At 39.6% G+C, this 24,356-nt stretch overlaps 1 pseudogene; it reads right to left on the reverse strand.

The window, feature by feature from the left end:
• Positions 1-9,357: 9,357 nt before the first annotated feature.
• The window catches only part of LOC127103717 (uncharacterized), a 70,177-nt pseudogene continuing 55,178 nt past the window's right edge, over positions 9,358-24,356 (reverse strand).

Below are 24,356 nucleotides of genomic sequence, written 5' to 3' on the forward strand. Positions count from 1 at the left end.
CACCAGGATGTGGCCGGTCTTTCACATCTCTTAATGGTTTGTATGGTCATCAAGGAGTTCACACAGAAAAAGAACCAAAACAATGTCCAACATGTAATCGAATCTTTTCATCTGAAGTAGGTCTTAATATTCATCAGGTGAAGGCACATGGCGGAAGAGCATATCGTCCACCCGGAGTTGATTTGAACCACTTTCCTTAAAATATATTTAAAATTAATATATTTTATTTATGAATAATTACAATTTTATTTTATTGAAATTTGTGATTTTTAGTTTTAGGAGTGATTTATATGTTTGTGCTATTATATTCATATTAATTAATGATGAATTATAAATAAATAAAATAAAATATTAGCAGTTTTATTTTGAATTTCTTAAATTTTATATATTCTTGATGATTCTTTGTACTTTTTAATCCAATTTAAATGGACTTTTTAACTCATTCAGATCTTGTTTTTTTCTTACAAATATATATTAATAAAAAGCAATTACTATATAGTATATTGTAAATATTATATTAAATATAACTTTAAAAATGTATAACATGATTTTTGTTTTACAATAAAATAAAAGATTCATATGACTAGAACCCTTAAAATCATGATACAAATACATTATGAATAAATATTAATAATTATGGTCACACTTATTATAAAAGTAATTCAAACCAAACTTAATATTAAAAAGATGTTTATTGAAGTTTAAGGTTAATAGATTGAGCTTTATTTAATTTAGTGTCAGATTAGTAACAAATAAATAATTTATTTTGTTGATTTGCAAAATTATTTATTTTGTTGATTTGCAAAGTAACCTAACTACTTTGTTGAACAAGATTAAGTTTGATGATTTGTAAAGTAATCTAGCTACTTTGTTGAACAAAATCAAATGGGATATTTTCTTATCCACAATGACATACACATCCTTCTTTTCATAACTGCTTCGACTTTAGATGGATCTACTGATACTCCTCCTTGTTATATGATATGACCATGAAACCTCACTCCGTTCATCCAAAATTTACACTTACTTAACTTGGCAAAAAGTTGCTTCTCTTGTAGTACTGGCAGAATGGTCCTTAGATGTTCTCCGTGCTCTTGTGGAGTACGAGAATAAATAAGGATGTCATCAATAAAGATCACCACGAACCGGTCTAAGTAAGGTTGAAATATCTGATTCATATAGTCCATGAAAACAGCAAGGGCATTCGTCACACCAAAAGGCATTACAAGAAACTCATAATGGCCATATCGGGTTCTGAATGCAGTCTTTGGTACATCCGAATTCTTAACTCTAATTTGATGATAGCCCAATCGTAAATCAATCTTCGAGAACACATAAGCTCCTTTCAACTGGTCTAACAAATCGTTTATCCTTGGCAGGGGGTACTTGTTCTTAATGTTGACTTTATTCAACTGGCGATAATCAATACACAACCGCATACTACCATCCTCCTTCTTCACTAGTAACACTTTAGGAACATAAGTAAACTATACTCTTTTAAATTCTATTTATCTCTATTATTTTATATGCAATACACTTTTTTCCCTTGATAAGGTTTTATTCCAAAGAATTTTTCCAATAAGACTTTTAACGAGCTAGTTGAATGTAATCTATTTTATTTTATTTTTTGGTTTTTGGCCTAGTACACCTTAGAAATTTGTTTTCTCTTAAAAGTTTTAATAATATTTTTCTTTGAAAAAATATATATTATTGTTTTTTAAACGTATTTTTATTATTTTATACCTATGTTTGTGTCCTTGATAATAGGGGTAGATATGTGGTTCTATATGTTTGAAGGTCCTCTTATTTTTTAGGCAAAATTACACCAGACATTCTTTAAGTTATTTTTGTGTAACAAGTTGGTCTTTTAAGTCTTTTTTTGTAATAATTTGGTCCATTAGAGTTATTCCTACATCATTTTTCTCATATTTTAAACATTTACAAATTTGTGATTGTTGTATTTCTGGTTGCACTTCATCATTTTCATACCATTCAAAATAATTGCATCTACAATTAGCATATTCACTCTATTAAAAAAGGGTAACGGTATACACGTTTGGTAACTTAAAGGACCAAGTTGTTAAAAAAAACATAAAGAACCAACATGTTACACAAAAATAACTTAAAGGACCTCTGGTATAATTTTGACAAGTTTCTCAAATAAAGATACCGTAATGATGCTTACGATATGATGTGAATGCAAAACTCTGAATTTCCGTGGGTAATGATGCCACGGGAAACACACTACTGCTGGAGAAACCAAGCAGAGAGGAAAGGGACTAACACCGGGAAATAACACGAAAGACTAACAAACTGGGGAAAGTGTTTAAATTATAGGGGTAAAATTAACACTCCACCGGGGAACGAGAATGTAGGTTCTTGTAACAACCCGTATAATATATATCTAGAATAATATCATACAAGTGTTAATTTTTTGTACTGTCACAACATAAGTGCCTAATGACATCAATATATACACATGTCCAACTAAAAACATCAATGGAACATGGTATACAATAGTGCCTAAACAATAAAAATCTAAGAACTATGTGCAATATCTTCATTGCACACAACTCCACAGCGGAAGATCATGATAAACAGCATCCCTTGAAACATCCATAAATAGCTTCTCTTCTATTCAACTTGCAAGGATTACCTGAAAAATAACAACAATAATGGGATAAGATAATAATCTCAGTGAGTTCTCCTATCCTATGGATCCACTCGGCTCTACAGGGTTCCTACTCGATTCTAACTCAAGTATTCACCTTCCGTTATTTGTGCATCACTTGCACCTTGTAACTAGGACTTGAGTAACAGAGGGATAAACACAATATATGGAAACATGTCACTTGAGTGCATCCATTCAACAAATCACTATTCGGATTCACACAACATCGATCCCTAACCGGACCTACGTCTAGGCCAAGGCTTGGTTCACGCATGCCCGTATGATTCGACTTTCACGGTGGATATCAGGTTCCCCTATGGGATTCGAACCCACTTTTAAGAACCATCCCTCGTATGGGACTCAAACCCGCTTTTAAGAACCATCACTCGTATGGGACTCGAACCCACGTTGAGTATCTTTCACCATATGGGACTCGAACCCACTTTTAAGAGCCATCACTCGTATGGGACTCGAACCCACGTTGAGTATCTTTCACCATATGAGACTCAAACCCACTTAGGTGTCCATATTTTCCCGATGTCTGTCATGGTTGGGACTCAAACCCAATTGAGGCGCGAATATTGGTGCCACATCCCCACTTACCACTTTACATAGCCTTGAAGTGGATGTGCACAATCACAACTAATTCCGAATACGTGATTAGGTCTCAATAACAAATAGGACTTTCGGAGCAATGCTCCTCACCAAAATAGGTCTTTTGGAACAAATGTTCCTCACCAAAAATATCAAGCAATCCTCATGATATCATATCGATTCTCATGGCATCATAACATGATCCATTCTCATACATGAATCACACATGTTCCATACAAAGAATATTGATTCACTTACCGAGTGAATACTTGTCCACGATACACACTTAGGTACCGTTGCGTCCAAGCATCACCGTATACACATTTCTATAACCTAGATTATCTTTCTAAGTTATTAATCAAGTTATTCTCCTAGGCTTCCTCACTCATATTTGTAAGGTTTTTAATCATGTTATTTCACCTTCAACATAACAATAATATTTAACTTTCATCATAATATAATTCATAGCATTTATAAATCACATAATATTTTATAACATGGAACAATAATAATAGTCGTTTATGTTATCTTTCTAACGTCCGTGTCCAAAACGGAGTTATAACCCTCAGTTAATTCATTAATCTATCTTAATCAAGATTTAGATTAACATTTATTCATTGCATAAGTATTTGACAACAACATCCTTGGCCTAGTGGTAAGGCTTCTACCATACCAAAGAGGTCCCGGGTTCAAACCCCATTGGTGACATATTTTAATTCATCAAATAATTAATTCTCAATTTCTCTCAAAAATTTCACTAAACAAATCGATTAGTGTGAAATATTACAACCTAACCTCATAAACCATTTTCCTTTCCATCTACCATTTTTACCTACCATTTTCACATAACATGATTCTTCAACAACAATCAACACTCAAGGATTTCTCAACCTCATAAACACATGTTCATAGCAACAACAACAACCATGTTCAATCACAACAACACCATAATCATAGAAAACATGGTTAACTCATGATTCATGGAATATTTCATGAATAACTTATATTGTTATGAATTCATGTGATTAACCTCCACAACTTCAACAACAAAACACATCAGCATCAAACACTCAAGAATCACAACTTCAACAACAAAACACATCAGCATCAAACACTCAAGAATCACAACTTCAACAACAACAACATGATATCAACACATAGCATGGATGAGAAGTATGAACACAACAAGTTCATCACAAATTCACACAAATCCTAACCCCCCAAACATAGGTTATTTTCCCTCAAATGCTAAATCTATCTAAGAACTCACCTTGAAGATGAAAGTTGTGAAATGGAGATGAAGTTGGTGATGATGAAGATGAGATGATGGTGGTGATGAACATGATCTTCATGAGCTTTTCCATATTCTTCCTTCCTTCCTCTTCTTCTCTTTTTCCTCTTTATTTCTTTTCTTTTTCTGATATCTCTCTTTCTCTCTTACCTACTTCTTCTTATCCTTTTCTTTCTCTTTCTCTTACAACCACACAAATATATATATATATATATATATATATATATATATATATATATATATATATATATATATATATATATATATATATATATATATATATATATATATATATATATTATAATATTAGGTAGTAATAAAATATCCCAATTGATATTTTATCTTCCAGTACCAATTGATCAATTATTAATGTTATCAAAAATGTCCTCTCTTGTATTTATTAATATTTCTTTGTCCCTTTTTATTAATAATTAATCTCTTCAGAGTTCACTGGTTACTCTATTGGTCCCAATTGATAACACTTAGAGCATATAGGAGCTCTAATTGTTACAATTGATAATAGATAGAGTACATAGGAACTCAATTGGTCTTAACTGACAACTAATTAAGCATTTAAGGGAATATGGGATATTACAGTTCTGATAATTGAATTAGAACCAACTTCTAATATTGGAAAAAGGATCCAGCTTCTTCTTTAATAGATTTTATTTGAGAAAAGGGTGATCGCTAAATAGGATATGGGAACCAATGACTACACCGCGGATCTTCGAAACAAATTTCTCAAGTAAAGAGAAAATAACATCATCTGAAAGAAATCTCGTCAAACTTCTCTAGAGAGAATTTTCCGGAGAGATAGCCATTTGATTAGATGATGATTTTTGATAACGGCCTTATTGGGGAAATTGCCATTAGTCGTAGTTAACTTCATTTTGGGGAAGATAAAGCAAAGCGATAATCTTCGACAAACTTCTCTGACGGGAATTTTCCGGAGAGACAATCATTTAACGGAAGAGTAATTGATATGTTGATAAACTTAAAATGGGGAATGGACAAACTTCTCAGAGAAGAGACTGCCAGTTGTCATTCAAAAAGAAACAAGCTTCTCAAATAAAGAGACCGCTACTTGTCGTTGGATAATAAACTTCAACCATGATTTGGATTGTATGCCATAAATGGGTTTCCATTTCTTCTTTAATCAAGCATTCCGCTTGAAAAGGGTAAGTAAACTTCAAGAAACTTTTCGGGTTGTATGTCACGAACAAGACTCTGTCTCTTCTTTACTCAAGTATTCCACTTGAAAAGGGTAAAAGAGCTATAACAAACTTCTCTGACGAGAATTTTCTGGAGAGATAACCATTTGATGAAAGGACCTCATTGGGGATAGACAAACTTCTCGAAAAAGACGTTCATTTGTCATCCAAAATGAAATAAGTTTCTCAAATAAAGAGACCGCCACTTGTTGTCGAATAAATTTTCACACGATTCGGGTTGTATGCCATGAATGGGTTTCAATTTATTCTTTAATCAAGTCTTCCACTTGAAAAGTATAAATAAACTTCCTCAAACGATTCGGGTTGTATGCCATGAACGGATCTCAGTTTCTTCTTTAATCAAGACTTCCTCTTGAAAAGGGTCAAAGAGTTCCAACAAACTTCTCTGAAGGGAATTTTCCGGAGAGATTACCATTTGATGGAAGAATAAGGAAGTTTATATGTGTGTTAACTTCACTGGGAAGAGACAAACTTCTCGGAGAAGAGACTTCCATTTGTCATTTGAAACAAAATTCGGGAACAAAACGAGCTTCTCAAATAAAGAGACTGCCACTTATTGTCGGAATTTCAAAAGGAGTGTTATAAGGACGCTGTTGGGGAACAAAATTCGTCTTTGATGGGGAACCATAAGCAAGTTTTTCATAGGGGATCAAAGTATTTGGAGGTACAAAATAAATGTACCATCAATCTAGGTTTTTACAGCCTAGAGAGATTCAATATCACACTTGTCATAGATCAGGTTCAACCCAGGAATAAGCTGGAGAGGGATATTCAAACAAGACTCTTCTCAGTGAGGAATGATCTCAAATTGGAGATTTATCCTATCCAAATATGAAAAGGATAGCTAAATTAAAATCTTCCATGAGGGATAAACTCAGTGGGAATTTAGAAAGGGTATACACTTTCTGCTTAAGGTCGACGACTTTACTGAAGAGAGGAAATATATATCACTTGAGGGATAAACGCAGCCAAATTAAGTAAAGCAACACAGGGGATACAATATGAATTGTGAATTTAGTTACACATGATGTATATACATGCGTAAATGCGTGTTATGTTTATGTTGACAAAAATAGGCAATAGTAGATGAACTGGAGATGAAATAAACATCTCAGCGAAAATCAACACTCGGCTAATCTCAATAGGATGGAAACCTCACTAGAGATAAAATAAGAAGTCGTCAATGGAGTAAAATTTGCTTTCAAGCCCAATCTTCTCTGGGGATACTAACATAATGGTGCCAAATGGAGGGAAGGTCTCCTAAAGAAGCAAGTATCATATATTGCTGCAATTCCACTAGGAATAATAAATACATTATTTTAAGAAAGCACTAAGCTTCACACATAAGGATTCAACCTTTTATAGGATTACTGTTAACATTCCTTATCGTGTCCATAAATTAAAAGAAACACACACACACTTCTTAAAAGCAAGAACAAAATATTTTAAATTTTTTATTTCAATAATTTCTCATCAAAAGTAAAAAGTCATTTTGCAATAAAAAAATGAAATAAGAGTTGCAAGCAAATGGATAAAGTCTCGAATTTTATTGAAGGAATGGTAGTCCGTAAATGGAGGGACTCCATAGATTATTTACAAAGATGAAAAATGGTAAATGTAGGAAAAGGCTACATTAAAATGCAATGATCACTATTCTCCCTACCAACTTTGAAATCCATTGTGTTCGAGCTCCTGGAGAGAGTAATTTGATTAAGAAAACTTTTAATGAGCGAGGTCGTTTTAAGTTGATCAAGTATGGCCTGATGCAGTTACTTGCCATAATCCCTAACTTTTGTCTAGATTACCCCTTGTGGGTGTCAATCTACCGGGATAATCATTTTTTATTTATGTCTCTAACTTTTGCATGGACCGTCCTTTCGGGTTTTCGGCCCACCGAGACGCTCTTTTTTTGCCTAAGTCACCCTTGTGGGTTTTCAACTTAGAGAGTTATTCTTTTTATTTTTTAGGCGAAGTATTTTTTGACTGCATCGTGTCGCTACGTGAAAAATATAGAGTCGTCATCGGTTTTTATTTATTCCAAAGAAAAGGTAAAATATCGAGAAAACCCCAAAGAATGGTCATCACAACCACGAATAGATTCGGAAGTCGGTTATGCAAGGGGAATGTATTAGCACCCCTCACATCCATGGTACTCTATGGGAAGCATCTAGGATGTTTATGCTTAAGTGGATATCGTTATCAAAATGTTTGCTTGCTAAAGGTTTGCGGAGTGGAGATGGATTTTTAATTAGTGTGCTCACCAAGGATTTGGGTCCTCGTGCCTACGTATGCTCACTTGTTGAAGTGAGAAATCAGAGCCCCGTAGTTCATGGGTACAAAATGTTGTTTGTTTTGTTGATTTTATACCTTGAAAAGGGTTTTCGAAAGTGATGCCCTAAGGGTCAAACAAAAGGTTTAAATTAGTTGGTGTTGTTTTTAGGTTTTGAAAATAAAGTGTTATTGACTTCGGATTAAACTAAGGACTATGGATAAAGGTGAATACTTCGAACTACCAAGCCAAACATCTTGTGTTTAAGATATTCAGAACGAGTGTAGGAAAGCTCCATTCTCGTCCCTTCTTTACCATTTAAGGCTCGTGACATACAATCCTAATCGCCTCTTATTATGTTTTTTATTTTGATTTGAGAAAAGACCGCTTGACATTGGATCAAGGGTTTGCTTATTGATTATGAAATAGTGATCTCTCCTGATGTATAATGGATGACTGACAAGTAATAAAGAAGGATAAGGAAAAGCAAGTAAAAAAGTACACCCAAAAAGGGGGGGACATGAAAAGTACAAGGGATTACAGGAAATAAAAGGTCTCATTGTCAGGTAGCCCAAGAGAAAGCCTTGTGTGTGCAAGTGTGTCCTATACTAACAATTGGATAATTGAATTACAAAGCATGTCTCCCTAAGGTAGTGCCATAAATGCTCTCCATTCTTGCAATAAAATATTACAAGTCCTCGGAAACTCCAGGTTGCATAGGTCAATCACACAGGTCCAAGTCCAAATGCAAGGGTGCTACAAGAAATCTCTAAGTCCATGATCCATTGTCCATTCCACGCTTAGGTCTTATTATCTTTGTCCTTTTCCATTTTTTTATGTTTAGTCCGTTTTAAGTCAATTTTCAAGATGAAGTGAAGAATGTTAATGGATGCATAATATGAAGCGGAAATAAAGCGAATAAAATGACAAGAATAAAATGTTAGGAGTTAGGTGCGAAAATGTAAAGAGTTAGGAGTTAATTGTTAGATGTTAGAAATTAGAAGTTATAATTAATCAAAATCGAAGAATATAAGAGAATATAAAGTTAATACTAGAATTAATATTATAAAAAAAGCAATATCTAAAATTAATATTCACAAACAATATCAAGATAACAATCCGAAATTAAAATCAAACAATAATATTTTGGTTAATCTATGATTAAAAATCTAACATTCTAATTAATCTAATTCTAAAACTAATATAATCTAATCCAAAAACTAATCTAATCTAATCCAAATAATATTCCAAACTCTAATTCTAAAATCAACATCTAAGATCCATTAACTAGAATTAATCTCTAATCAACCTAATAATATTCTAAAAATAATACTAATATAATCCTAAAACTAATCTAATCTAAAAAAATCCTAATTAAAACTAATGACAACAAAAACAAGGGAAGATGAACTCCAAAACCGGTTTGGGCCTTGAATTTGGAAAGGATCATCAAGGCTCAACCGACAAGGAGGTGCACTCGGTCTAAGTATGAGAAGCACAATCACTTTGGGCTCCATTTGAGGCCTAAGGCCCAAATCAAGGGTAAAGAAAGAAAGGAGACTTCGCTGCATGAAATATAAAGTACTTGCCTGACACATTGAAGAGCCTTGGAAGCAAGAAAGAAAACTTAATTTGCAAGAGGAATATCACGTTCTCGGGTGAATCCGGTCCTCACAATGATGGAGAGTTTTGAAAGAGTACAAGCACACTTTTGTTGCCACTTATAAGAGCCAAATGGGAGATGACGTCATATGTAAACCATTTGTGTCTGGCGGAAGGTATGTTCACTATCCTCCATTGGATCCCCATCTTCTCCGTCGTTTCAACCATCGTCTTCGTCAACAACTTCGTTAATAGAAAATGACCTAGATAATTAGGTGTAACACCTCAAAATTTGCCCTCCTCTCTTGGGACTAGCTTAACATATTGCATATCATTTGTTAGGTCATTAGGCATTGCATATTGCATATCATGTGGCAACTTTGTGCAAGTCATCCTCATAAGTCTTGATCAGGAAATGAAGAGGTTGAGATTCAAGCTTGAGGGTTTATTGAATGGATCACTAGTCATCTGAGGATGTGTGATTCAAATTAGAGTTTCTGGATCTCAAGGAGATTTATCTTCATCTTGGTTGCAATGGTACATCATCATCATCATGGTTTTGTTATCATCCAAGAGATTCAAGAGATTGATCAGATACCTTAAGATTAGGGTTTTGACCACTGGTCAACCCTAATCAATTGAATCAGTTGTATTGGGCCAATCAGGGCTTGGCAAGGAGATGGGGTCTATAATGGATATGGGGATCATTTCATGATTGTATTGAGCTTATGGAAGCTAGGGTTTCATCATTGAGCCATTTCATCAGAGGATTGGGGCTCAACTTGATCAGTGCATAGCCAAATTCATCTATCAATCAGAAAAGTTAACTGTGGTCAACTGTGCCAGGATTGATGGATTTGGAGGTGGGAGAGGGTTGGATACACTTCATTCATGTTGAAACAAATTTCATTTGGCATTTCAAACATCAAGAATGAAGAAAATAAAGTCAGGAGAAAAGTTTCCAAAGATGGAAAGTGACTTGTAAATGAAAGTTTCCAAAAATGGAAAGTTTTTCACCTCAAAATTACGTGTCCAAAAATGCTTCAAATGAAATTTTATTCAACATGAAAGTTGTAGATCTTGCTCTCACCTTTCCAAAAAGTCCAAGAACATGAATTTCTCATGTGTGGTTGGCAAGTTATGATCAAATCATTTTCCAAAAATGCCTAAATTCAAAGTGGCATAACTTTCACATGGAATGGCCAAATTGAGTGATCTTTCTTTGAGAAAACCACATTTCACATGTACTTTCATGATGCATGATCAAATTTCATCAAAAATAATCATGGCAAAAGGTCATTTTTCAAGTGATCACTTTGAAAATTGGTGTGTAAAATGGTGAAATTTCAAATTACATGGATTTTGCACACAAGACCAATTCCAACACATCCCAAATACCAAATAGAACTTGCTTGAACTGATATTGCACTGTTACATTGGCTGGTTTGGCAAAGGCATTTTTGACATTTCACTTAAAACTACATTTGTGCTAATCATTTCCAATTTTGCTAATTGAGATTAAAAAGTGGATTAAGCATTGGTATAAGAGGTTAATTATAACAGAATTGATAATCACATTGCACATTTCAAGATCTAACTACTTTTCCCTCCAAAAACCTCCAAATTCTCTCAAAATTTTCACACACTTTTTCATCAATTTCATCACAATTCTTCATTCATAGTGTGAATTCGTGTTGGATCTACCTTCTCCAATCACTTGTGTGCATCTGTTTCATCAAATCAAGGACAAAAGCTTGCATAATCGTGACTGTTGGAAGCTTGATCTACCATGGCAATTTCATAATTCTTGCATCTGGAGCATTGTTGAGCTAAGGCATTCGTTTCATTCAACTTCCACATCAATAATCTTCGTCTGTTTTGGCTTGTTGGACGTTGAAGAGCAAGAATCACGATATGCCATCTCCAAGAGGTAAAATCTCGATCTCTTTAATTGCTTGAATTATCATGTGGCTTAGATAGATCTCTCAACATAGATTATCATGCTGTTTGTGGTTTTGGATTTGGTTGAGTATCGAGAGAGAAATCTTGATTGGAAGTTTGATGTGCAAACCTATTTTTGTTCGATTTGCTTAGCACAGTTAGAGTTAGGTCAAACTAATTGCATATTTGTGATGTGCGTGTTCAGACGGTTTCATTGATGTATAGCATATTTATTTTGGTGAGAAAAAGTTCTTGAGGATTTTCTGGAATTCTGGTGATGTTCTTGATGAAGAGCAAGCTCGCGCGCGTGTTTGATCCATATTTTTCCATTTCCTTTTCAAAAACGTGTTTCCCGCTTCCAAGAGCCAATGAGAGCGCGCCACTGAATAAATGAATACGGCGTCGTTTTGCTTGCGTTGCAGAATATTACAAAATTGCCATTTTCAGTTTAATATTATTTCATTATTTCTTTTTCTTTTTCATTTTCCATTTCATTTTTGATCTATGATTTAGAAAATTCATAACTGATTCATTTCTTGTCCAAATTTTGTGAGGTTTTTTGCATTATTCTCCTTGTGATGTGTAGTTTTTAATGGTGATTTTTAATATTTTTGTGCACGTGTGAAAAAATAAATTGCTTAGGGTTTGTTTGGATGTGTGCAATTTGTACATGCTTTGCCATTTCATTCATAAAATGATGATGCTTCCATAGAAATGTTTGAAATTGTTTTTGCTTATTCTGGACTCTTTTATGGTGATTTTGGTATGTAGTTTGTAATTTTTGGATCCCTGGTTGATGAGATATGAATTTTCGATTAGAGGTGTGACAATTTGTGTCACACCAAGCTTGATGAACTTCATGATTTTATTTGCCTTGCTTAGGGACATTGGATTGAGCCAAATTTTTGCATGATTGAGCATATGTATGTTGAGAACACATGTGAATTTTTCTGGATTTATTGATGACATTTCCTATTTGATTGGAATTTCCTCCCCTGTTGGGTCATTTTGTGATTTTTTGTGACACTTGTTTGTATTTGGCTTGTGAAATTCTGGTAATTAATTGGATGGATGTGAAATTTGACATGTGAATTCTAGACACATTATAGGTCATTGTGGTTTTGGTCCAATTCATTTATCATGTATTGTCACTGTTTTATGATTATTGGAAGTTGATGCTTGTTTTGATGCCTTGTGTTGGCTTGCTTGAACTTGTCTGGACTTTTTGATTTTTATTGACCTACTTCCTTTGATCCAAATGAGCTGAAATTTGATATGCTATTCATTGGATATGTTCTGTTTAGACTTAAATTTTTGTGGAATTTATTGAAATGTTTTGGTATGCTTTTGATGATGATCATTCTGTTTGGTCCTTTGAGGTTGCAAATTGCATGTTTGGTGCCTTTTTGTGCATGAAATGATAATGGTGAATGATATGAGCATGGGACCAATTGGATTTGTTTCTAAATTGTTTGATTGTGATTTTGGATAATTTTCACTTGCTGTTTTGATTTTTTCATCTCCTTTGGACCCTAGGCTTGGCCTAGTGGTCTTGTTTCTCATGTTTGAGTTTGCTTTTCAAGTTTGAGATGCAAATGCCTTAAGGAGAAAAATGCAAGTTGATTGAATTGAGTTTGGTTGCTTGTTGTAAACTAACTTGTGTGTTTTGTAGGATGCTTGGCTCAATTGAGTTGATTGTGCTTTGCACATGGCATTGCTTGTACATTGTGTTAACTGTTGACTTTTGATGTTTACTTTTGGTTTGTCTGGTATACTTACTGTATTTGATTGATTTCAGGTACATTAGTTGCTAACAGTTCTTTAAGAACTTGCTTGCTGTTGCTTGGTTGTATAAACCAATTGAGGTAGAATTTCTTTTCTCCATGTAGTCTGGAAGACCTGGCCTGTTACTTGGCCAGGCACCTGTCTGAAGTCCTCCTTAAGAGGCAATGATTGTGCTTGTTTATTTTTGTCCCCAAGCAGGAAAAGTCCTTGATTAAGGCAATTGGCGGATAAAAGAGATATGTAATCTATCTCCCGTTATTCTGTTGAGTCGTCCCTCTGCTCACACCACTGTGTTGATGCATTGGGACACAAACCCAAGATCTTGTACAGTTGTACAGTTGTGTCAGAGTCATGAGTGTAGAAGGGTTCCCACTTTCTGAACCCACGCTCCTTTGTCTGAAGCTCTCCCTGGACAGGGATAAGAGCTGTGAAGTCTAATCTTCACTCACCTTTCATCAGCTTCACCCTGACTCTCAATGTCAGGGTTAAGAGCTAACACCACCCTTGTACAGATGACTTGCCTTGGCAGTCTAACCCATTGTTTGAGCCCACTTCTGACTAGATATAGTGTGTGCTAAATGTGAATGTTTGCTTTGTTTTGCTTATGCTTGCATGCTTGTTTTTCCTGGTTAGGATTAGCTTGCTGTTGTGCAAGTAGATAGTGAACCTTAACATAGGGCAATGATGCATGATAACACCTAGGCTCGAGTCCAGCTCCCTAGTAGTGTGTCTCCCTTTGTTTCTGGTTAGGAGATATTTTCTCCCCTGTTTAGGGGAACTACGTTGCCATGATCCTCATACCATATGAGGTACGTAGGCAGGAGGTCGTGCGAGATTTCTCTGGGAAAACTTCTTTTCTTTTTGTGTGTGTTTGCTTGACAGTTGCTAGGCTCGAGTTCCCGACTCCTTAGTAACTTGTTGTTGTTTGTTCTTGTTGTGTGCTTGGAAGCTGATATAAGTCCATCAAGTGGCATTCGGGTTCCAGTGTGGGTTGTTGGTTCGGAAGCTGATGTAAGTCCAGTGATTGGCGTTCGGGTTCCATGTTTGCCTGCTTGTGTTTGTTTTGATGTCTCAGCGTCTGTGCGTGTGTTTTGTTTCGGCGTGCGTGAGCCGAACTACGGTAGCTCTGATTCTCATTCCAGATAAGATACGTAGGCATAGGATGCGATATCCTAGCGAGCCCTCTTCCCTCTTCCTCCACCTGTGTTGTTTTCAGTGTGTGTGTGATGTTTTAGCAACCTTAACCTATCTTTTGAGCGTGGATCCCGTCGAGTACGATGGATGCGTAGGGGTGCTAATACCTTCCCTACGCATAACCGACTCCCGATCCCATTCTCTTTGGTCGCGAGACCATGTTCTTTCCAGGTTTACTTCGAGCGTTTCCTTTCCCTCTTTTGGGATAAATAACGCACGGTGGCGGCTCTGTGTTGTTTTGTTTTAGCCCGCCGGTTGTTTTTCGCGGATGCGACAGCTGGCGACTCTGCTGGGGATTCTCAAGATGTTGACCTGTGCTGGTCCATCTTCCCTAAGCGAGTCTCTCCTAGCGTTCTAGGATAGTTTAGGTTGCTTGTGCTTTATTTATTGCATTTATTATTCTGACTGTGTATATATTTGCATAAATATTTGCATGCATCATACTATCATGTTGCCGTCCTCTGTGCAGGTGGTTCCTCTGTTTTGGGGTGGGTGTTCTGAGTGGGGCTAAAACCCAGGCCCGAGTATACACCTAGGATTAGTGTGGTCTCACGTTCCTCACATGCCGGTTGGGCATGCTGTTGCGACGTGACATACCACAAGCCGGACGAGGTTCATCTGAGAGTGCTTTTCCTCAGCGGGGTTTTCCACTTTGGTTGGGTTACCTCTTTTGAGCTATTGACTCTGGTGACCGATCATTTCCCGGATCTTTGGTTTAGACGATCTCAAGAGAGCTACAATGGCACACCCGAAAGGGCAAACCCATTGAGTATCTCTGCCCGATTGTCGAGACTATTGTCCGCCTTAGGATGACCTGATTAGAATTTACCTGTGAGGGGAGGGTGATTCTTTCAGATGCATGTTCAGATGGTGACTTTGATGGTGACTATTGGTTCCGTTGATCAGAGTCCTATTTATAAGTCAGATTTATGGCCATTTATTTCTGAGACGCCGGAGTGCTGTCCAAGTTATTTATCAGTGGGGATCCGTTTATTTCAGGATTCCCCGGGCCGATTCAGAGATGGTTATGGGTATCTGCTCAGAGGTTGTCTGATGATGATGGTGATGTATCTTTCGTTTATTTCGGAACCCTTGAGTTGGATTTGTGGTTACATTTTCCTTCAGATGGTTGTGATCAGTTCAGAAATCAGGGCTGTGATTCAGAGCAACAGATGATCAGATGACTTGGAGGATGGCAATGCATTGCATTCATTCATCAGCATCATCACATTTTGCATTTATCTGCATCTAACACATGTTTATCCATATGCAGGGACGTTTTTGATCGAGATCCTGGTTGAGAGACTTCTTAGACATGAGGAGGCCCGATTTAAAGGACGATGTTGCGTATAGCTTCTTTGACCCAGAGATCAGTGTGCTGAAGGATATGATAGCTTTGATTACACCCGACCATGTGGGGATGTTTCGTGAGGCATATGGGGGTATTCTGAAGACGGTTTTCAGACTCACTGACAGAGACAGGAGCGCCATTCATACTCTCCTCCAGTTCTATGATCCTGGTTTGAGGTGCTTCGTCTTCCCAGATTACTTATTGGGGCCTTTGATGGAGGACTATGCTGATATCTTGGGCATTCAGATCAGAAATCAGGTTCCTTTCTATGCTACTAAGGAAGAGCCTGATATTGGAGGGATTTCCCGTGCTCTTTATTTGAGTCCGGAGATGGTTAAGGAGAGTCTGAAAGAGAAGGGGAAGTTGCCTGGTTTTCATCTGAGTTTCCTAGAGGCTAAGGCTAAGGAGCATGCTGAGTTGGGTAATTGGAAAGCTGTCTGTGCTTTGATTGCTGCGGGCATTTATGGGATCATTCTGTTTCCTAACCAGAAGAGCTTCGTGGATATTAACGCCATTCGCTTGTTTGTTCAGAGGAATCCTATCCCTACCTTGATCGGAGATGTCTATTACTCGGTCCACAATCGGAACGAGAAGAGGCGAGGGGGGTTGATTCGATGTTGCGCTCAATTGCTATACAAGTGGTTTATGGGTTATTTGCCTTCCAAGGGTGCTTTTGTTCTGCTTGGCCAAAATGTTAATTGGGCAACCAAGCTGATGGGTTTGAGGGCCAAGGACATAGCTTGGACTCACAATAGTGGGGTTGGACAAGATTTCATCTGCAGTTTTAGGGGTTTTCCCAATGTGCCACTTTTAGGAGTGCAGGGTTGCATTAATTATAACCCGACACTTCTTAAGAGACAAATGGGATTCGCTATGGAGCTTCCTCCGTTCAAGAGTGAGGTTCAGGAGACTTTGTACTTCCTAGCTGAGGGCAATCAGGCCAGGTTGAAGCAGGTAGCTGAGGCATGGCGTAGCATTCAAAGGAAAGGCAAGGTTTCTTGGGGTAGAGCTAATAACAGATCTTTTCCTCCGTTCGATGACTGGCTCAGTAAGAGAGTGGAGCTTACTTGTCTACCATTTCCTGTGGTCGATCCTTGGTATCCGTTGGTTGAGGAATCTCCTTCTTCTGTTGGTATGGATGAGTTCCTAGAGATGAAGCGGGAGAGAGATCAGTTGCTTGCAGAGAAAGCGGAATTGGAGATGACTGTTGCTCGGGTTCAGATGGCTAACCAGGAGATCAAAGGGAAGATGGAAGATCAAGACAAGCGACATGCCCTGGAAGCAAAGCGCTTTGAGATGGATACTGCCTACTATGGGAAGGTCAGTCAGGCTTTGGAATCTTCAACAAAGGAGCACGACGTCACCAAAGAGAGATTGGCTAGAGCTTCAAAGGTCATTGAAGATGAGAAGAGGAGGCAAATCCTCGTGAGAGATCAGAGAGACGCCAGAGCCAGAGTCCTCGCTGCAGAGTGGGAAGCGGAGAAAGCAAAGATCATCGCCGAGAGAGATCATTACCTTGCTGAGAGGGATCATTACTTCAGGCAGATGAAGATTCACCAGAAAGAGGTGGGGAGATTACAGCAGGAGAACACCGAGCTCAGGTTTTCCGCGGAGTTTGCGAAGATGGTTGATGAGATCGGACCTTCTGTGGGACCCTCATCAGGCTAGCTTTATCATTTGTGAGGATTACCGTCAGGCTTGTTGACGGAATTCATTTGCTTGTATTTCTTTCTCGATTCTGGAAATCTGTATCTGATTTGATGTATGACTATGGCACTTATTGTGCATTTTGTTATGTGATGGTTATTTTCATTCAGTGATTGATCTTCAAGCTTTATTTGCTTTACCATATGCACTCACACAAGCACACACATGGTTGGGGGTATTTCGCTAAATCATATATCTCTGATCTGTATGATGAAATCAAATGCTGAATATCAAAATATTGCTGCCGGGTTATTATTTTGTCTCGATGAAGCCAGGATCAAGAGACAAAGTGTTCCGCATATGGATAAACACTGCATTCATGCATGATCATAATAACTTGTGTTTTATTTTGCAGGTATCTGTTGCTAACGTGCTTGATTGTTTCAGGAATCATTGCTCGTGCTCGCAGAGCTGTACCTTTGCACTCAACCCGTCCTCACAGATACTTCACGCGGCGCAATACTCCCAGACTGATGGATCTCCCAAATACAGACATCCTCGAGCTGAAGGACAAGATGAACGAGCTGATCAACATTATGCAAGGTTTCGCAGTTGGTCAGAAGGCTCTAGCTGATAAAGTCGAGAAGCTCGAGCGGGCTTCAGCAGCAAACAGTGGTGTGAACCTGGATGGTGTCTCCAACCAGGGGCTGGGTGGTTCTCGGGATGGTGGCAAGAGAGCAACCGTGGGTATGATGAATAATAATGCTGGAGGTTTTGGTGGTGCCGGTGGTCAACCTGGGCCGATGGGTCAGAACTTGAAAGATAGTCTTTTCCCTCCTTTCTTCGGGGTTGATGACGACAGAGAGGAAGATAGGGAGGCCGATCAGTTCTCGATGCACAATGAACCTTTTGGTCAGTATGGTGCCCCACCACAGAACAAGGAGATTCAGTTGCTGGCTGAGAAAATCAGGGCCTTGGAGAGTTATGCCACTCCTGGGGTGGTCAACATGTCAAATATGGGGCTTGTGGAGGGGATTGTGATCCCGCAGAAATTCAAAGCGCCCGCGTTTGATAGATATAATGGGAGCACTTGCCCCGAGACTCATCTGCAGGCGTTTGTCCGTAAGATCTCAGCTTACACCATGGACCAAAAGCTGTGGATGTACTTCTTCCAGGACAGCCTGTCCGGAGGCTCACTGGAGTGGTATACCAAGCTTAAGTCCTCAGATATCAAGAATTGGCAAGATCTTGGGGACGCATTCTTTAAACAGTATCAGTTCAATGCTGATATGGCCCCGAGTCGTACCCAGCTGCAGGGTATGTCTCAAAAGAATAATGAGGGGTTTAAAGAATATGCCCAAAGGTGGAGGGAGTTGGCTGCCAGAGTGCAACCTCCTCTAGTTGACAGGGAAATGTCTGATCTCTTCATGGGGACCCTGCAAGGGGCGTACGCTGAGAGAATGGTTGGTTGTCCTGTGACCAACTTTTCAGACATCGTCATGGCCGGAGAGAGAATTGAGAGCTGGTTGAAGCTCGGGAAGATTCAGGGTAATGCTTCGTCGTCAGGATCGAAGAAGCCCTTCAGTAATGGTCAGAGGAAGAAAGAGGGGGATACCAGTGCGGTATATGCTCAGAGAGGACCCAGTAGGGATCGTTACTTCCAGCACACTGCTGCGGTAACTATTCCTGCTGATAATCAACAACCGCAACAGCAACAGCAGCAACCTCAACAGCAGAGACAACCCTTTCAGCAGAGGCCTCAGAGGGCTGGGTACCAAGTCAGGGGAAGGATGAATGATAGGCAGTTTGACAGGCCGCCGGTGACTTATTCTTTTTTGTTAAAAAAGTTGATGGATTTGGGGCTGGTACAACTCAGAACTTTGGCACCTTTGAGACCTGATCAAAGGCCAGCCAATTATGATGAAAATGCAAAATGCGAATTCCATTCGGGTGCTCCCGGACACAACGTAGAGAACTGCAAAGCTTTTAAGCACGTAGTTCAAGACTTGGTGGATTCGAAAGCAATCAACTTCGCACCATCTCCCAACGTCAATGCTAATCCCATGCCCGCGCATGGTCAAAGGGGGGTGAATGCTATTTCTGAAGAGAGTAGGGTTGGGCTGTCTACTGTTGATCAGTTGAAGACTCCTTTGGCTGAGGTTAAGAGGCAATTGATGTTAAATGGGGTTCACCCGGGCTGCGGTATTGATTGTGCTGAGTGCACTGTTGTTCAGAATGGATGTTCATTGTTGAGGAGGACTGTTCAGGGTCTGATGGACGAGGGGAGTATTTTGATTGAGAAGGCTGATAAGGGGAGAGATGAGGTCTTCACCATAACGATTTATTTTGATCCGGTGGATTTGTCTACTCTTGCTGAGGCGACTCCAGTTACCATCACGGTACCTGGACCAATTCCGTATGACAAAGATGATGCCGTGCCATGGCATTATGGTGGAGAGGTATACTGCAATGGTGAGAAGGTGGAAGACCAGACTGCAAGTGAAACCACCGTTTCAAAGGTGGATAATGCCGGTCCCAGCGGTTTCACTCGCAGTGGGAGGTTGTTTGCACCAGATGCCTTGAGGGGAGGAGAAGGAGAAAAAGAGAAAAAAGAAAAGGCCGAGGCTTTAGCCAGGGAAAAAGGAAAGCAGTGGTGAGTGATGGTACTCCAGTGGCGACACCGGCGCCGGTGGGGTCGGAAGAAAAGCTTGATGATGATGCAGAAGAATTCTTGAGGATCATCAAGAAGTCTGAGTACAAGTTGGTTGACCATCTACAGCAAACTCCTTCCAAGATATCGATCTTATCGTTGCTGTTAAGCTCTGAGGAGCACAGGGAGGCTTTGTTGAAAATTTTGAAGAAGGCCTATGTTCCTCAGGAGATAACAATTAATCAGTTGGAAACGGTCGTGTCTAATGTGCATGCCAGCCATGGGCTAGGTTTTACAGACATGGACCTGACTGTGGATGGGAGGAATCATAATCGGGCATTACACATCGCGATGGAGTGTAAAGGAGCCGTGCTTTCGCATGTGCTGGTTAATACCGGCTCCTCATTAAATGTGTTGCCAAAGAAGGCTCTGGCTAAGCTGAATTGTGATGGGCTGATTCTGACTCCGACTGATTTGATAGTGAGGGCGTTTGATGGGTCAAAGCGGGCCGTGTTCGGAGAGGTTGAGCTTCCTGTAAAGATAGGTCCGGAGGTGTTCAAGTCGACTTTCTATGTCATGGATATTCAGCCGGCATACAGTTGCTTGTTGGGTAGGTCGTGGATTCATGCTGCTGGAGCAGTGACCTCGACTTTACACCAAAAGTTGAAGTATATCTGGGGAGGCCAGGTTGTTACCGTCTGCGGGGAAGAGGACATCTTTGTCAGCCACCTGTCCTCATTCAAGTATGTGGAAATGGACGGCGAAATCTGGGAGACGCCAAGCCAAGCATTTGAAACCATTAAGGTGGAGAATGCTCTTTTTGCCAAGGAGGAAGAGAAACCGTCCATATCTTCATACAAACAGGCCGCTGAGGTGGTGAAGAGTGGAGAGGCTCCTGGTTGGGGCAGGATGATGGATATCTCTGCGAAGAAAGACCGCTTCGGAGTAGGGTACCAGTCGGGCCGAGGCTCAGGACAAGGCAGAGGACGTCGTACGTCAGTCACCTTCACTAGCGCCGGAATGCTGGATCCGGATCACATCTGCATGATAAGTGATCAAGCTGACAGCGACTGCGAGATGGACTGGTGGATAAAGTCGTGCGCACCAGGGATGGGAATCCAGAACTGGAAGGCTGAAAAGATCATCCGGGTCACTCTGCTGGAAGAGTAATATTTTTCCTGTTTTGATTTTATATGCATGAAAGCCATACGTGTTGCCCGACACGTAATGGTTCATTGTAAGGGCCACCTCATGTTTAAAATTTGCAAGTTTGCATCATTAATAAAAGGATGGTTTTTCAGTTAAAAGCGGTGTTCCCTGTTTTTCACCTATTTTTGCAGTTTAAAAATAAAAACAAAATAAAAATGGCAATGCTTTCATTTTTCTTTTTCAATTTGTCTCGTTCCGGTTCTAAGCAATGCATGAATCCACATTCATGCAGATGCGATCATTCTCCGGATCTCATTGATAACAATTCTGTTACACCCTCATATGACTTCGACAATCCAATCTATCTTGCTGAAGAAGAAGACGAAGAAGATTGTGAACTGCCAGGGGAATTAGCCAGGTTGTTGAAACAAGAGGAGAAGGTGATTCAGCCGCATGAAGAACAGATTGAGGTTGTGAATCTGGGTACCGACGAGGTCAAGAAAGAAGTGAAAATCGGGGCTGCTTTGAAGGAAAGTGTCAAGAGCAGATTGGTAGTATTGTTGAAAGAGTATGTCGACATCTTTGCCTGGTCTTATCAAGATATGCCAGGGTTGGATACCGATATTGTTGTGCACAAGCTACCGTTGAGAGCAGATTGTCCTCCTGTGAAGCAGAAGTTGTGCAGAACTCGACCTGATATGGCGATGAAAATCAAAGAAGAGGTGCAGAAGCAGTGGGATGCAGGGTTTCTAGCTGTCACTAATTATCCGCCATGGGTCGCAAATATCGTGCCGGTCCCGAAGAATGATGGGAAGGTGAGAATGTGTGTGGACTACCGAGATCTGAATAGAGCTAGTCCGAAGGATGATTTTCCGCTACCTCACATTGATGTGTTGGTAGACAATACAGCTCAATTCTCGGTGTTTTCCTTCATGGATGGCTTTTCTGGCTATAATCAAATCAAAATGTCGCCAAATGATATAGAGAAAACAACGTTCATCACACCGTGGGGCACTTTTTGTTACAAGGTGATGCCATTCGGTCTCAAGAACGCCGGTGCTACTTATCAGAGGGCCATGGTGACTTTGTTTCATGATATGATTCATCGTGAAATTGAATGCTATGTTGATGACATGATAGCAAAGTCCCAGACAGAAGAGGGACATTTGGTAGATTTGGCCAAGTTGTTTGACCGGCTGAGACAGTTCAGGCTGAGGTTGAATCCGAACAAGTGCACGTTCGGAGTGCGGTCCGGTAAATTGCTGGGGTTTATTGTAAGTGAGAAAGGAATCGAGGTTGATCCTGCTAAAGTAAAAGCGATAAGAGAAATGCCTGAACCGAGAACGGAGAAGGAGGTTCGTGGTTTCTTAGGTAGATTGAACTACATTTCACGGTTCATATCTCATCTAACAGCCACGTGTGAAACAATATTCAAATTGTTGAGAAAAGATCAAACGGTCAGGTGGAATAATGATTGCCAAGCGGCATTTGAAAAAATAAAAGAGTATTTGCAGGAGCCTCCGATTCTGATGCCTCCTGTGGAGGGAAGACCGTTAATTCTGTACCTGACAGTCCTCGAGGGGTCTATGGGGTGTGTATTGGGGCAGCATGACGAGTCTGGTCGAAAAGAGCATGCCATATACTACCTTAGCAAAAAGTTTACTGACTGTGAAACAAGATATTCACTGCTCGAGAAAACTTGTTGTGCTTTGGTCTGGGCTGCTCACCGACTAAGGCAGTACATGCTGGTTCATACCATTTTATTGATTTCCAAGATGGATCCAATCAAATACATTTTTGAGAAGCCAGCATTGACCGGACGGGTTGCGAGGTGGCAAATGATTTTGACTGAATATGATATACAGTATACCTCTCAGAAGGCGATCAAGGGGAGTGTATTGTCTGATTACCTTGCTCAGCAACCCATTGATGATTATCAACCGATGAAGTTTGAATTCCCTGATGAGGACATCATGTTTCTCAAATCGAAAGATTGTGAGGAACCAATCCCGGAGGAGGGGCCTGACCCTGAATCCGAATGGATTCTGATGTTTGATGGGGCCGTTAACGTGAATGGAAGCGGTGTTGGTGCTATTTTGGTTACGCCGAAAGGATCCCACATTCCTTTTGCTGCTCGGCTAACATTTGAGTGCACCAACAACGTGGCTGAATATGAAGCTTGTATATTGGGGATTGAAGAGGCGATTGATTTGAGGATCAAGAACCTTGTCATATATGGAGATTCGGCTCTGGTGATAAATCAAGTTAACGGAAAATGGTATACGCATCAGTCTCATTTAGTGCCATACCGGGATTATACGAGGAGATTGTTGACGTTTTTCACCAAGGTAAAGATGCATCATGTGCCTAGAGAGGAGAATCCTTTGGCAGATGCTTTGGCTACTCTGGCCGCCTTGATTAAAGTGCAGAGGTGGAATCAGTTCCCCAGTGTTGAAGTAGGTCGTCTGGATAGACCGGCTTATGTGTTTGCTGTTGATACAACGTCTGATGATGAGAAGCCATGGTATTACGATATCAAGCGCTATCTGGAAACTCAAGATTATCCTGAGGGAGCATCTAAGAAGGACCGAAAGACTCTGCGGAGGTTGGCCATGGTGTTCTACCTGAATAAGGATGGGGTTTTGTACAAGAGGAATTTTGATTGGGTCTTGCTCAGATGTGTTGATGATAAAGAAGCAAGCCAATTGATGAAAGAGGTTCATGAAGGATCGTTCGGTACCCATGCTAGTGGGAGTGCAATGGTAAAGAAGCTGCTGAGGGCAGGTTATTACTGGATGACAATGGAGGCCCAATGTTTCAATTTCGTGCGGAAGTGTCATAAAGGCCAGATTTATGCTGACAAGGTGCACGTGCCTCCAAATCCGTTGAGCTTAATGTCGTCTCCATGGCCGTTTGCTATGTGGGGCATTGATATGATCGGAAAGATTGAGCCTACAGCGTCGAATGGGCACAGGTTCAT

This window comes from Lathyrus oleraceus, chromosome 7 (assembly GCF_024323335.1).
Source record: "Lathyrus oleraceus cultivar Zhongwan6 chromosome 7, CAAS_Psat_ZW6_1.0, whole genome shotgun sequence".
Lineage (NCBI taxonomy): Eukaryota > Viridiplantae > Streptophyta > Magnoliopsida > Fabales > Fabaceae > Lathyrus > Lathyrus oleraceus.